The sequence below is a fragment of the Balaenoptera borealis genome (assembly GCF_965194805.1).
Source record: "Balaenoptera borealis genome assembly, chromosome: 2".
In the NCBI taxonomy this organism is placed as follows: domain Eukaryota; kingdom Metazoa; phylum Chordata; class Mammalia; order Artiodactyla; family Balaenopteridae; genus Balaenoptera; species Balaenoptera borealis.
Window position 1 is genome coordinate 74,922,945 of NC_138867.1, and position 15,957 is coordinate 74,938,901.

Here is a 15,957-nt window from a genome sequence, read left to right on the forward strand (position 1 = left end):
GTTGGGTGGGGAACTGTTTGCAAAGCCAAGTGAGGATAAACTGCTGAGTGACCGGTCCGAAGCGTGCGTTCCCGGCACTGCAGTGTTTTGCCCACTGCCCTGATGGGAGGAGGAAAAAGTGATGTGTGTAGAGATGGGGGAAGGGGAGAAACCGGTTGGGCAAGGGCTGGTTGTTGAGCATAATCTAACGAATTTCAAAAGAAAATGTAATAAAAACCAGAGAAGAGATAATGTTCATAGACAAGAGCATTCTTGGCTTGGGTTTTTTTCTTTTTAAAACCAGTGCTTTGTAGGCAGGGTGGAAATGAGCCCAGTCGAGGTCAAGTCGAGACCTTAAAAGAATACTATAAGGAGCAAGGAAGAGAAGCAAGTATAATTTAATCAGTATATTTTGCTTTCTCCTGTGCTTTCTCTTCCATCTCTTAATTCGATAGCAACGAAAAACAATCAAGTTTTTGCCTGATGACAAGAGGGAAAAACAAGGTTTGACCACTTCCTAGAAGGAAGAAAACGTCCTTTTTTGAGACACCACCTACCGCTAGATTTGCAGGGTATGACATGATTACAACTCCTGTGTCCAGAGGATTAAGAATAGGATTCGGCCTAAAAATGTATCACCTTATAAAAGGCAGCATGACATAGTGTTTTAGCTGACATAATGTTTATAACAGCGTTGAAAAATCTTTGTTAGAAGTTAGTGAAGTGCAAAAGATGGTTTTTTAAAAAGCATGGTTTGTTATATAAATAGGGCTTAATTCTGTAAAGCTCTAATTTTAATTTTCAACATAATCTCATTATACATCTTTCTTAAGGACAGGTACATTTGTCTCTTTACTGTGAACGTTTTGGTAACAAATTGCAGTGCTTTCGTAAAATCACCCTGGGATTCAAGACATAACAGCATAATTATCTAGATTTTTTTACAATCAATGAAATTGCTTATAGGAGAGAAATATAGGGGAAAAGAATATGAATCTGGAAGTACATATACATAACCAAATACACTTTGGAATATTCTTGGCTGTGTCTAAGCCGTTAGATTCTTTTGTGCAGTGTATTTGGATAGGTTGAAACTATGAGTCACAATACATTGAGCTCATTCATTGGTCTTGCTGTTTTTTTGTTGTTTTTTTAAAGAAACTAAATTTTACTTAGTTGGGTTTTAGTTGAAAGGCAGTATCTTGGAGTCAAGAGCATTGTATAAATTATATAGAGTATAAATATGCAAACTATTTAGACAGTTAATGGACAGGGCATTTACCTCTGATAGAGCTTAGATGGTTGTGCTTAAAACTATGAATTTTTGTATTTGAGTGGGGAGAATAGTCTTTTTTTTTTTTTTTTTTTCCTCTCTTGGATGACACCTGGTGGCTATTTTAGTTGTTCAAGTACTTGGGATCTTGTACTAGCTTTGTTAACAGATACTATTTGGGTTTTTTCGCCACCTAGTGGTAAAAGTGGTGAATTTGTTAAAGTGTTAGCGTTAAGGTCAAATATACTAACCATTTAAATAACTTTGGGCGTGGATTTAAAAGCGCGGTTCACAATGATGCCTTTATTACCAAAGTTGTTTTAAATTATTAAGGGCTAGTGAACAATTGCTGAATTCTTCAGAATTTTTAGTAAAATCTCTCCAGTCGGAATATAACTTATTTGTGAAAAAATAAGAATCAGCTGTTTAAATCAAACTAGAATTCCATTTAACCAAAAAGAACTCTTAAGGGATTTACTCGTAGTTTGGAAAATTGTTTTAGCACATTAAATGATTCAACCCTGTCACTCTATTACATTATTCCTTCTGTTTGAACCCTTTAGGATATTATAAATCATTATCATTATTTATTTTTCTACTTCTCTTTATTTTCTTTTTACAATGTCTTCCTAAACACTTTAGTAACTGACAAGTTGCCAAAAAATTCTTATCCCCTATCATTTTTACTTAAGATCCTCCTCACTTACCCTAATTATCACCTTTCTTCTCTGGATTCAGTCATGTGACTATTTCTTAAACACCTAAACTTGAGTCTACTTGCTTCATTTTGTTTTCCTCCTCCTATTTATTCAAACTATGAAAACAGCAGAAACAACCAACTCTGGCACCTCTAAATCCCTGCTTGTGTTTTCATTTCTATGAAAACACTTGGACTAAGTTTTGAATGTTTTCTCTCATGACTTTTATAACCTCCCCTTTTCAAGACTCCTTATCTAAATATCTACCCTGTAGACAGCTTGAAATGCTGTACTGTAGCCATTATTTGCGGCTTCTGGACTTGCTTTACTGGGCCTTTATTGTATTTTGCGTGAAACTGAAGCTGTTCATCTTTACCACCAAGGCTCTTTCCTACCACACCCCAGCCTACGTCTCATATGCCATCTCCTCCTACTCATCTGCTAACCCTCCCTACTGTCAAGTACATCTTCTGTCCCCTTTGTTAGCCTGTCTCCCCATTGCCAACATGCAGTTACAGGCTGCTTTCCATGCCGAGAACAGTATCCCACGGCTGTGTTGTCTCCCTCCTTCTAACCCTCCACTAGATCACCTGGCACAACTGAATAAAACTCTGACTAGGCAGAGTAACCAGTTCCCCTCCCCTTTTTATAGCTGCTTCAGAACTTATATGGGAAGCTCTTCTTATGGTATTTGTTTCTTGGATTTTAAACTCCATGGCTGTTCCACCTTACTGTATAAAGGTTTAAACTCAATCTCAAGAACTCTGTCGAAAACAGACAAATGATAATTGCTATCACGGTATATAATACTGAGGCAACATGTCAAAACTACTGCCAAGTCTGGAGTTTTTCACATATTATATCAAAATGCTCAGTATCATTAAAAAAAAAAAAAATCCATCTCAACTGAAAGTTTCACTGTGTGGTTGTAAGAAAAACCGTATCAGCAGTCGGAACCTATTTCTTAAGGAAAAATATGAAATCCATGCTTACTCTTTATTTTAACTAACACCTGATAGGCTTGAGTGCTGTAGAACTAAGGGAGGTTTTGTTTGTTTGTTTTTTAAGTCTTAACTCTGCCTTTCAAGATGTTGCAACTCTGGCTTAACTCTTTAACATCTTCAAGATGCAGCAAATTTGACTTTGATGTGGAGATTAGAGGTAAGATGTGCTATACATAGTATTAGCAAAATGAGTAAGATTTGTTTTTTATATTAATTATATATATGTTTGTTACATTCTTTGTACTTAATAAATGTTTTAATGTCTTGTGGATTTTGTGATAAAATTCAGTACCAAATTTGGTTTCTGTCTTCCGTCGTTAAATAGTGTAGTATGTGTTATGTGACTGCCATTTAATCTTCTTATTTTTGATTTTTGATTTAATATAAAATCATTCGTAATTCTACTATTCACCCGGAGATGCCACTGTTAACATTTTGGTACATTTCCATCTAGATGTACAACTAAGAAAGAAAAGCATTACCAGTTAAGCAATGACAGTGCTTCTTATCAAGTACACTTTTTAAACTTTAAAAAAATTACATAAGTTTTAGGTGTACAGCATTATAATTTGACATCTGTACACACGACAGAGTGATCACCACCACAAGTCTAATTACCATTCACCACCATCCCCTTCCCCATTTTCACCCACCCTCCAAACCTCCTTTCCCTCTGGTAACCACTAATCTGATCTCTGTATCTATGAGTTTATTTTTGTTTTATTTTGTTCACTTGTTTTGTCTTTTTAGATTCCACATGTGAGTGAAATCATAAGGTATTTGTCTTTCTCCATTTGACTTATTTCACTTAGCATAACGCTGTCCAGGTCCATTCATGTCGTTGCAGATGGCAGGATTTCCTTCTCTTTTTATGACTGAGTAATAATCCACTTTGTATATATAACGCACCTTTATCCATTCATCCATCTGTGGACACTTAAGTGGTATCCATATTTTGGCGATTATAAACAATTCTGCAGTGAATATGAGGGTGCACGTATCTTTTCAAATTAGTGGTTCCATGTGCTTCGAGTAAATACACAGACGTGGAATAGCTGGGTCTTATGGTAGTTCTGTTCTTAATTTTTTGAGGAATCTCCCTACTGGTTTCCACCGTGGCTACACCAATTTACAGTTCCACCAACAGTGTATGAGGGTTCCTTTTTCTCTGCATTCTCTCCAACATTTGTCATTTCTTGTCTCTTTGATAGTAGCCATGCTAACAGGCGTGAGGTGAGATCTCATTGTGGTTTTTGTTTGCATTTCCTGATAATTAGGAAATTATCTGCCTGTTGGCCACCTGTATGTCTTCTTCGGAAAAATGTCTATTCAGACCCTCTGCCCATTTTTTAATCGGGTTGTTTGTTTTCTTGTTGTTGAGTACAGTAGACTATTTTGACAACAGATTTGATTAGTGTCTCCAAGGGTATAGTCTCTTTAATTAATTTGTAACACTTAGGGCCTGCTAAGTTAGATGAGTTGAAAAACTTTATTCATCCAGGCTCAAAGTGGCATCAGGCCTACAAGAAGGATCAGAAATGCTAAATTTCTGTTCTGAACTATTTTATGATTTTTGACCAGGCACAGCATTATGTAATGAGGGTAAAAGAATTCTAATTATAATAACTAATATTTTCTGATGGATATTGAGTTTTAGTGGCAAAGTGTAATTGAAAGGAACGAGTTCTCAGTTTTTTACATCAAACTCATATTTGGCTAACTGGAATTTCATGTTCAATATCTTACTTGGAGAATTTTGCCCTTCCAGTCATCTACATTTTTGCTTTTGATGTCGAGGATCATTATGAATGATTTAAAAAACCCAAAACTTGTTATTTACTGCCACTACCTTCTCAATACTGTTTAATGGAGGCATTTTCCAAAGGTCTGCCATCGAAGGTTAGTTTTATTTACTGTGGTTAATTATTATTAATATCGTAATTAAAAAATTGTAAGAGAGAATTCTTGCTTCTCACCCATCTGTAATCAGCTCAGTTTTCATGTTACTTTCGTTTCTCTTGTTGGGGAATTTTACTTGCTACCACATTGAAGAAGTAGCTATGATGAAGGAAGTGTTTCCTGTGAAAAGCTATAAGGAGGAGGGGCAATTTAAGCTTAGAAGTTTGCTGAGGACTCACTGTCTCCAGAATTTTACGAGTTTCAAATGACCTTTTGTTTCAGGATTAGGGAACAGGTTAGGTGATAGGTAAACCTTAAAATCACAGTTTCAGTCTATGACATAGTAAATTCATATGTGGATCACCAGCAATTAGCTTTATATTTGTTGTTTTTGTAACATAAACATCTTTGTAGTTCTTGTATAAACTTCTTAATACATTTCAGTGGAAACGTGAGGCAACTAAAATTTTCTGCCTCAACTTGCTATAACATTTTTGTAGTCAAGTAAGAATTTCAAATTATTTTGCTGCAGAGAATCTGATTGAAAGAAATTTAATGCTTTAATATTTTGGACTTTGAAACATATATGAAGGATTTTGTTGGCATGGAGGTACACATGCTGTTGTGAAGATGTATAAAGCAAAGTATCAAAAGTGAGGAACAGAATTAAATCATGAATAATTTACAAATTAAAATAATACAGTCTGTCTTGGTTTTTAGAAAGTGGGAGTAGTGCTTAGATAAAGCCAAAACAATTTTGTAAGGTATGTGTTAAAAACAAAATTTGGAAGCTAGAGTAGATGCCCTTTTACCCGATACTTAATAATGTCCAAATCATATCTTTTGCACTCTTAGAAATAAGGAACACTTAGTTCTACCAGTGAGCCACTTGAATAGGGAAACATCTTTTAACTTTAATTTGTCATTTATTATTATTATTATTTATTGCTATCATTTGAATCTGTTTTGGTGAAACTTGGTAAAAGCCGTCAGAAAGGTGAATGTGTAAGAAGAAATTGAGTTGAGCCCTGCCCCTCCCGTAGGTCTTTCTGCAAATGAATAGGAGGGAGAAAACCTTTCAGAAAGGGTCACTTGATAGACAACTGGCCAGTGGGAGATTATCGCAGGGAAAGACCGGATTGTAAAATAGAGTCATGATCCTAAAGAGGATAAAGTAGGAAAGAACAAAAGACCCAAATGTTATTCTTGGGCTTCCCTGGTGGCGCAGTGGTTGAGAATCTGCCTGCCAATGCAGGGGACACGGGTTCGAGCCCTGGTCTGGGAAGATCCCACATGCCGTGGAGCAGCTAAGCCCGTGAGCCACAGCTACTGAGCCTGCGCGTCTGGAGCCTGTGCTCCGCAACAAGAGAGGCCGCGATAGTGAGAGGCCCGCGCTTGCCGCAACTAGAGAAAGCCCTCGCACAGAAACGAAGACCCAACACAGCCAAAAATAAATAAATAATAAAAATAATAAATTAAGAATACACACTAACTTGTTGGAAGCCCTGAGAGGTTTAACAGGGAAAAAAACCCTACTTATTAAAAAAAAAAAAAAAAAAAAGTTATTCTTTTTCTAGCACTAGCTTTTCTCAACCTCACAAAGCTTGATGATTTTGTTCTAATCACATTTTTTTTTTTTCTGTCTCTGCAATGATGATAACTCCAAATGAAATGAAATGTTGGCCACTGGCTTGGAGACAGTGGTGGCCAATAGTTAGAGGGCAAAGCTGATTAAGTGAAATGCATAAAAATCACCAAAACACTGGTAAGAAAGACCCATCAGAGACTAGTGTGGGGCTGAAAGCCAAGAGATCTGTCTCCTGGTGGATATGGGGCACAGTGAAGGATGAGAGGAGAGTGGTGGTGGACAGGTAGTCCAGAGATGCCTCGGTGGCCAGACTCACGTGCAACGAATGGGCATGGCGCAGGCATGTCTGGTAATGACAGCAAGTCAAGCAGACTTTTCAGGGGACTGGGAAGCCTGGATGATAACAGAAGATGGGGGTGAGGATGGAGCAGTTTTTTCTTTTATAGCTGTGTGGCACATGCATACATTGGCCGAGAAGTCCAGAAACTACCAGGTTGTACACTGAGTGGGGTGTGTATGTGAGAGAGAAAGAGATCATCATTATAACAACCAGAATACTAGCATATCTTACGGCAGCCATTGTGCTTTCTACTCTTATTTGGTGTTTCTACTCTTATCTTATTTGGTCCTCTTAACAGCCCGATGAGGTGAATACTATTATATCCATTTTGTAAACAAGGAAACAAGCTTGGGATGATGAAGTAAATTGTCTAAACGTATACAGTTGGTAAAAGATGGTGCTAGGATTTGAACCTGTGCTCTTAAGTCATTAGACCATACTGCAAGCAAGTCAGTAGGCTTATTTGTTAATAACTCCTCCAAGAAGGCTCCTGTAACCATCCTTTCCTCCCCTAGTTTGGATTATATATTTCTCTTCTTTGTACACAGCACCTTTTAAGACCCTGTTCCTTAACAATCTTTTATATAGTTTGTACATTAATTGTCTCTTGCATAATACTCCAAGCCTCTCAAGGGCAGTCTCCATGTCTTATCTAGTGCTCAGTGTTAATCATTTTTATATCTCCAGCACTTAGCATAGTGCCTGGCACATAATACACGCTCAATAAGTATTTATTGATATGTGATATATTGATAATGGAGTGTTATCTTTAAGCAATTTTCCATTGTAAGATTGTAGAATTTTTTTTTTTTAACATACAGATAGCAAAGTGCACAAATCTTAAATTTACAGCTTGATTTTTACTTATTATTTATTTAAATTTATTTATTATATTTATTTATTTTTGGCTGTGTTGGGTCTTCGCCGCTGCGCACGGGCTTTTCTCCAATTGCAGTGAGCGGGGGCCACTCCTCGTTGAGGTGCGCGGGCCTCTCATTGCGGTGGCTTCTCCCGTTGCGGAGCACAGGCTCTAAGTGCGTGGGCCTCAGCAGTCGTGGCACTCAGGCTCAGTAGTTGTGGCTCATGGGCTTATTTGCTCCACGGCATGTGGGATCTTCCCGGACCAGGGCTCGAACCTGTGTCCCCTGCATTGGCAGGCGGACTCTCAACCACTGCGCCACCAGGGAAGCCCCTGTAAGATTGTAGAATCTTATGGGAAGTTTTCCCAGACGACCACATGAGACTGAAGAATTAAAAATAAGATTTAAATTTCAAACCATCATTTTATAAAAGTATGCCGATTGCCACAAAGTCACCATCATGATGTATTATCCAATACTAGTTAAAGCAAATAAGAATTACTATTTGCTAAAGTTTTATGGTTATAAAGTAATAATCATATTAAAATTCATATATCCTCTTTGGGCATTTTTCTACTTATATTACATTTGGTACATTGTTTACAACTGATGAACAAAGAGTCTTCCAGCCTGCTTTTGATTGCTTAGGAAAAATCCAGTTGTGTGCCACAGCAGAGAGCAAAATACAAGACTGTAAGAATTTGGGAAGTTAAATGAAACTTGTAATATTGTTTATCTGTATTTTAACACTGTTTCACAGCTGACATTTACTAAAGTATTCTGAACAGATTTGCAAGTAGGTAATAGGTTTATTTCAAAGGTTTCAATTATGTAATATTTTATTTGCTACATATATTTAAATTATGTATAGGTGATGTCTCTCTTAGAAATTAAAATCACTAAAAACATTTCTGAAGACAAACACTTCTTCATTCATAGGTTTGGTAAATTCAACAGTCTGGTATGTGAAACCCTGGTCATTAAAAATATATATTGTTTTAAAATGATTACATATATTGTTGACTGTTGACCAACTTGAGGGTTATAGGCACCAACCTCCCCCCTCCCCTGTGCATATAATCCGTGTATAACTTTATAGTCAGCCCTCCGTTTCCCAGGTTCCTCCAAATCCAAGGTCCTGCAGCCTCTGATTCAACCAACCCTAGGCAACCTCGGATCGCCTAGTACTGTAGTATGTATTTAGTGAAGAAAATCCACATATCTATGAAGTTCAAACCCATGTTGCTCAAGGGTCACCTATATTTTTAAGTATGTTTTTGTTTTTAAAAATAATGAAATAATTAGGTGGAAAATAATGCAATATTTGCTGTGGAGAAGCAGATTTTTATGCATTTATGACTTGAGATGTAACATTCTAGATACTTGCAAGATATCACAAAGCATGAGCAATGGTTAGTGCTGTGGATTAAATTTGTTTGTATAAATTTAACTCTGAAAATATGAATTACTTTTCCTTTAATAATGAAAAGAAAAGCTTTAGGGATGTGGTTAGTGTATTATCTTATATGCTTTACTGAACAAAGGGGATCTATGATTAAATCGTATAATTAACAAAGATAAAACAATGATAGTTAAATTTAGAGAAAGAGTGTAGTCAGTGAGTAGAAATATACAATCATGTAATTCTGAATTTTCACTTCTGGAAGACGAAACACAATATTAGGTAGAGAGCTTCAAAATACCCACATATTTTTCCTCACAATTATGAGACTCCAAAGAGCTTTAAATATATTATATTCAATGTCCAGTCTGTCAATGTAGGACTCATTAATTGTTTTTGTTGAATTGTTATTCTTTTTTACAATAGGGCTTTCTTTCCCAAAACAATGTTTAGTTATTAATAAACAACTCTTTAATTGATTGAAAACATTGTTTTCCACAGATTTATACATTTGGCACTCATTGTTTTGTAATATGTTAAAAGTGTATTTTCATATATATATGTATATATATATATATATATATATATATATATATATATATATATATATATACACACACACACACACTATATTTGCTATACTATATATATGTAGAATTTGCTGTGGGGACTTACATGTGTTTACTCACTAGAACAGGGAGGAAAGAAATATCCCATTGCCTGAGCAGAGCTAATAGTTTCTGGTGTTATCTCATTTCCCAGAAGATAACTTTCTGTAAGAACATGTGTTTTCTTTAAAAAAGGAAATAAAATTAAAAAGAACTCTATCATAGAGACTTGTGATATTTGTGTTAAGAAGAAACAATCTTTAACTCTACTTGCTTGATAAATAGGGTACATAAAACAAAAAGATTAGGTATGAAAAGAAGACAGCTAAGGAGCTCTAGAGAGAAAAAATACGTTTGACTATTTACATAATTCTTAAAACATAAAATGATGAAGGTGGTGGGCTAAGCTCTTCATGCGCTTTATATCATTTGATCTTAACAACAATACAGTTATCCTTGTTTTACAGATGAGGAAGTTGAGGCTTAGAAAGGTTGAGTAACTTGTTCAAGGTCACACCCTAAGTGGCAGAGTTATCTGTACAGAAATGCAGTTTAAGAGGGAATATAGGGGCTTCCCTGGTGGCGCAGTGGTTGGGAGTCTGCCTGCAAATCGGGGGACACGGGTTCGAGCCCTGGTCTGGGAAGATCCCACGTGCCGCGGAGCAACTGGGCCCGTGAGCCACAACTACTGAGCCTGCGCGTCTGGAGCCCGTGCTCCACAACAAGAGAGGCCGCGATAGTGAGAGGCCCGCGCACCGCGATGAAGAGAGGCCCCCACTTGCCACAACTAGCAAAAGCCCTCGCACAGAAACGAAGACCCAACACAGCCAAAAATAAATAAATAAATAAAAATTTAAAAAAAAAAAAAAAGAGGGAATATAAACAAATAGTTACAATAGAGATATGTATGCAATAGACAGAGTTACTAGTAGGATTAGTATAGTGTTAGGGAGCATCTAGCAAATATAGTGAAGCCTGATCCAGTGTTCAGGCAGAGCTTTCCCAAAAGAGTTGAGATTCACTAGCGAGGAGAGGGAAATTGGGGGAGCGCTTAATGATCAAGCTAGAGAAGTAAACAGAGGCCAGATTTTCAGAACCTTACAGTGAGAACGTTTATGTTATTGATTGTCCTGGTTGAGACACTTGAGAGTGAAAAGGAGGCCAATAATGTCTGTGTTGGTACAACAGAAATGAACAAAACCTGTTCGGGCAAACCAGGAATTCACTGAGATGAGGAACATGAGAAGGAGTGAGGGTGATAGTGAATTTGTATTTGTTCAGTTTCATAGTTGTTCATTTAAAAATTTTTTGATTTTTACAATTCTGAAACAACTAAAAATTGATAGAAAATTTCCAGGCATAAAAAAGTACAAAGACTTTTTTTCCTGAACCATTTGGAAGTAATTTGCCAGTGTGCTGCTCCACTACCCCTGAATACTTTACTGTGTATTTCCTATAAATAAGGACATTTGCCTACATAAACATAACACAACCATGGAAATCAGGTCATTGACATTATACATGGCTACCATCTACTCCACAAATCCCAATCAAGTTTGTTGTCTTAATACTATCCTTCAGAGCAAAAGGATACAGTTCAGAATCACCTGCTGCATATAGTTATCATGCCTCTTTAGTCTCCTTCAGTTGGGAGCAGCAAAACAATCTTTCCTGGTTTTTAATGACCTTGACATTTTGAAGATTACAGATCGGTTGTTTTATGGACTATGCCTCTGGGCCTTTTCCAGCCTGGGTTCTGGAAGGGAATTAAACCCTAACATCCTAAAGCATCTATTGTATGAAAAAATTAACTTCTCTCAGTACACCTAAAACAGTATTAGTTATGAAACATTCTTGAGAGAGTTGAGGAAATAGTCACTGTGTTCTCTGGCTCAGCTGAAGAAAGCTAAATTATTAGATTTTGACAGGAATACCTCTAAAGTGATGCTGTTTTCTTCTCATTGAATCCTATTAGATGACATACAATTTTGATTTGTCCCATTACTAATGGTCACTTGATTAAGGATGTGTCTGTCAAGATTCTCAACAATAAAGTTTTTTTTTTATTTTGGCAACTAGTAAGTATTTTGCAGGGAAGTTCTTTGAGACTGCAAGTATATCATTCCTAATCAAACATTCAATATACTCATTTATTTATTTATCGTACTATTGGGCCTTAATTCATTGCTATCATTATTTATCTTGATGTTCAAATTGTGCCCCATTTAGCTAGAGGAAACCCCTTCCAGGTAGCTTGTGTGTCTCTTGACATGTTTCCATCACTTTTTGACTAGTTTCTTTCTTTCTGGTATAAGATATTAACAAGTTTATCTTGTACTTTCCCTACCCTAGCCCTGGAATCAGCCATTTTAGACCTGAGTCTTTTTTTTTTTTTTTTTTAATTATTTAATTAATTATTTATTTACTTTATTTTTGGCTGTGTTGGGTCTTCGTTTCTGTGCGAGGGCTTTCTCTAGTTGTGGCAAGCGGGGGCCACTCTTCATCGCAGTGCGCGGGCCTCTCAGTATCACGGCCTTCTCTTGTTGCGGAGCACAGGCTGCAGACGCGCAGGCTCAGTAGTTGTGGCTCACGGGCCCAGTTGCTCCGTGGCATGTGGGATCTTCCCAGACCAGGGCTCAAACCCGTGTCCCCTGCATTGGCAGGCAGATTCTCAACCACTGCGCCACCAGGGAAGCCCAGACCTGAGTCTTTTTAGTGGCGAATTATATTTAGAAGACAGGATCTGGGCACTAGGTGTGCTCTTTGCTTTTGGAGTATCGTGCTTGAAGGCTATCTCAGTGAAGAGAGCTAGGACATATATGCATGTATATATGAATGTATGTACACACCTTTGCATTATATCTATCTATCTGGCCATGAATGTACACTGATACCATCAGTTCTAATCCAGTACCTCAGAGTTTCTTCTAATTTTCTTCCTTTACATATATGTTACCCCCTTTTTTGATGCTGAGAAACCTGGCTCACTTTGGCCTTATTAGATTTACTTGTTTAGCCAATCTCCCTGTACGTAATCAATCTCTCCTTTCCACTGCCATCCCTTCTCCCATATAGATGCACTCTTCTCCTGTGTGGGCTCTGTTATCCACATCAGACTGCCCCTCTACATGGATGTATCCTCACCCTACTCAGGCTGGGCCTGTTCACACTGGACTGACCTTTCTGTGATGCCGTCTTCACCCTGTACCAGGTGGGGTCTGACTCGCATGCTGCTGCCATTGTTTCTTCCTCCTGGGCCCTTCCTTCCACAAGCAGGGCAGATATACAACTACTTTAATTTAGTTGTGAATGAGAAGAGAAAGGGCAGTAGCTAAAAGGTGACTCATTCAGGAAAGAATTGTTTTTTGTTTTTTTCTTTAAATTCTCTTTTTCCTTCTTTTTTTAACTTTGGGTTTATTTATTTATTTATGGCTGTGTTGGGTCTTAGTTTCTGTGCGAGGGCTTTCTATAGTTGCGGCAAGTGGGGGCCACTCTTCATCGCGGTGCGCGGGCCTCTCATTATCGTGGCCTCTCTTGTTGCGGAGCACAGGCTCCAGATGCGCAGGCTCAGTAATTGTGGCTCACGGGCCTAGTTGCTCCGCGGCATGTGGTATCTTCCCAGACCAGGGCTCGAACCTGTGTCCCCTCCACTGGCAGGCAGATTCTCAACCACTGCGCCACCAGGGAAGCCCCAAGAATTGTTTTTTTATAAGATGCCCATCTGGAGGGTAAGGTTAAAGATATATCAACAGAAGAGGCAGAGATACTTGATAAAGCCGCTTCTCTCAGAAGGTAGAATAGAATGGGATCTAGAGCATAATCCTAAGGATTAGTTTTAAGTATGAGAAAAGACCATGTTCCCACTCCAGCAGAGACCAGGAGGGAAGAATGGGTTTCATACAGGTTTGTTTGAGAGTTTCCCGCCTGGAAGAGGAGTAAATTTCCATCCTATGGCTTTTACTTTCTCTGTATGGACATTGTGGAGAAGGAGTGATTTAGTTGGAGATTTGAGGACAGTGGAGAAGTTTCTAAAATCACTGTGGAAAATGAGAAGTGAAATGAGCAAAAACACAGGAAGATTTCTGTGTGGTATGGAAAATCTAACTGAAAATAGAAACTGAAAATGAGTGAAGACACTAACCCGAACGGTTGCAGTATTTTCTCCAGCAGTCCCAGCACTAGGAGTGGAGAAGGCAGTTTTTATCAGGCAAACAGTTAAATAGAAAGACATGGTGCAAGTAAGTTGAGGATATTGGCTAGAGAGAGGTTGACATGAAGGAAATGAATATTGAATGTTGAATAGTTCTTTTGTAAAGAAAAATTTATTGAAGTGTAGTTGATTTACAATGCTGTGTTAGTTTCAGGTGTACAGCAAAGTGATTCAATTATGTATATAATTATGTATATTTAGATTCTTTTCCATTATATGTTATTACAAGATACTGAGTATAGTTCCCTGTGCAACAAGTATGTCCTTGTTGGTTATTTATTTTATATACAGTAGTGTGTATATTTTAATCCAAAACTCTTTTAATTTATCCCTCCCCCTCTTTTCCCTTTGGTAACCGTAAGTGTGTTTTCTGTGTCTGTGAGTCTATTTCTGTTTTGTAAATAAGTTCATTTGTATCATCGTTTTAGATTCCACATACAAGCGTTATCATACGATATTTGTCTTTCTCTGTTTGACTTACTTCACTTGGTATGATAATCTCCAGGCCCATCCATGTTGCTGCAAATGGCATTATTTCATTCTTTTTTATGGCTGAGTAATAGTCCATTGTATATATATACCACATCTTCTTTATCCTGAAATGAATAGTTCTTTAAATTATTAGAAAAGTAAGGAAAGAAAGGAGGGTTCTGGAATAGGGACAGTAGATGGGTCATGCCTATCCCAAGGTCTTTGTGTGATTTGGTCCCAAACAGTAAGAAACCAACTCTGTCTAACTTAGAGGTATGTGTGTAGAGGTGGGAAAGGAAAGGATTTATTATATGTATATTGAGTAACTCACAGAATTAAAAATCAGGCTGAACAATCATGCCTCAAAAATACAGGAAGCATGCAGCTTTGGTGTTGGAGGTTTTAGGAAGCCTCTTCAGATGATCACTATGGGGATGAATCTGCTCTACCATCATTTATTCTCATGTTACTGCTCAGGATTCAAATACTGAGGGAAAGGTTAAAGTGTCATGGCTTTGCTTGGGTCGGCTAGGTGGTTGAGGGTTCTACAAAGACCACCTGAAATGGGATAGGGGTAGTTCCTCCAAAGAAAACAAAGGTGCTGTTAAGAGAAGGAGAAGAATGGATGCTATGCCGGCAAAAACAAAAGATGTTCAGCACTAGTAGATTGCATGTGTGGTATTGAATTTGCGCAGGATAAAGCATGATTTGATACAGAAGGGAAGATGATGAATAAAATACTAATCCTTGTTTTTTACTTTTATTTTTCTTAATCACAAGAATAATAAATGTACATAGTAAAAATAATTAAAACTATCTCCTTTTCCCCACATCTTTTGAGACTGTGTAACAATGACCAAGCTATGACAGCAAAGGGGAGAAGTGGGTAGAAGGTGATAGATAGATTTGAAAGTCATGGTTTGAACATTTTCTGTGGTTTCAGGTCTGTCAGGTGCACTGTGGATAGGAAAGTCCATAATGAGAGTTTGGTCTCTTGCTCATAAGTTAAAGTACAAAGCAGTGCATTGAAAACTTTAAAGTCAATACAAATCCAAAGTTGGTTTTACTAAAAATGTCTCCTTTTGGAAGAGACATAAGTAAGTATGTGTCTTCAACTTATATAATAAAACAAATTTATATGATTTTTTATTCTTTTAAAATCTCCTTCCATAATCCCTACATTTAAGAATTGACTTGTTTTTTGTTATCTTTGTTCTTTTTGTTGTTCATTATTTTTGAGACAATGCGTAACCTCCTTACCCCCCTAAAACAGCCCCTCCCAGCTTGCTTTCAAAAGTCAACATTTTCGTGCAAACAGTTTATTGAGTAGACTCTACATTGTGCATATTAGCGCAGTAATGTTTTTATTTTTCTCCAATCACAATTCCCAATAGTGCTATATAGAATCTCCCAAGACAATTTCTTGGGTACATTCCACAACTTTCTCATCGCTTTCAGTTATTAAAAAAACAAAGCAAAACCAGACTAATTTCACTCCAGTGTAAAAATCCAATCTCAAATCTGATTCAAATGTAATCCTCTCAATTCCCTCTACTAGCATCTAACTCCTTTGTTGGGGAGGAGGAATATGAGAGATGGCAGGGGTTGCTTACTGGAGATGAGGA

The 15,957-nt window shown here is 37.4% G+C and overlaps 1 long non-coding RNA gene across 1 annotated transcript in view; it reads right to left on the reverse strand.

Moving 5' to 3' along the window:
- Positions 1–15,957, reverse strand: part of LOC309622620 — a 1,071,855-nt gene that overhangs the window by 217,698 nt on the left and 838,200 nt on the right. The gene's annotated exons all lie outside the window — the stretch shown is intronic.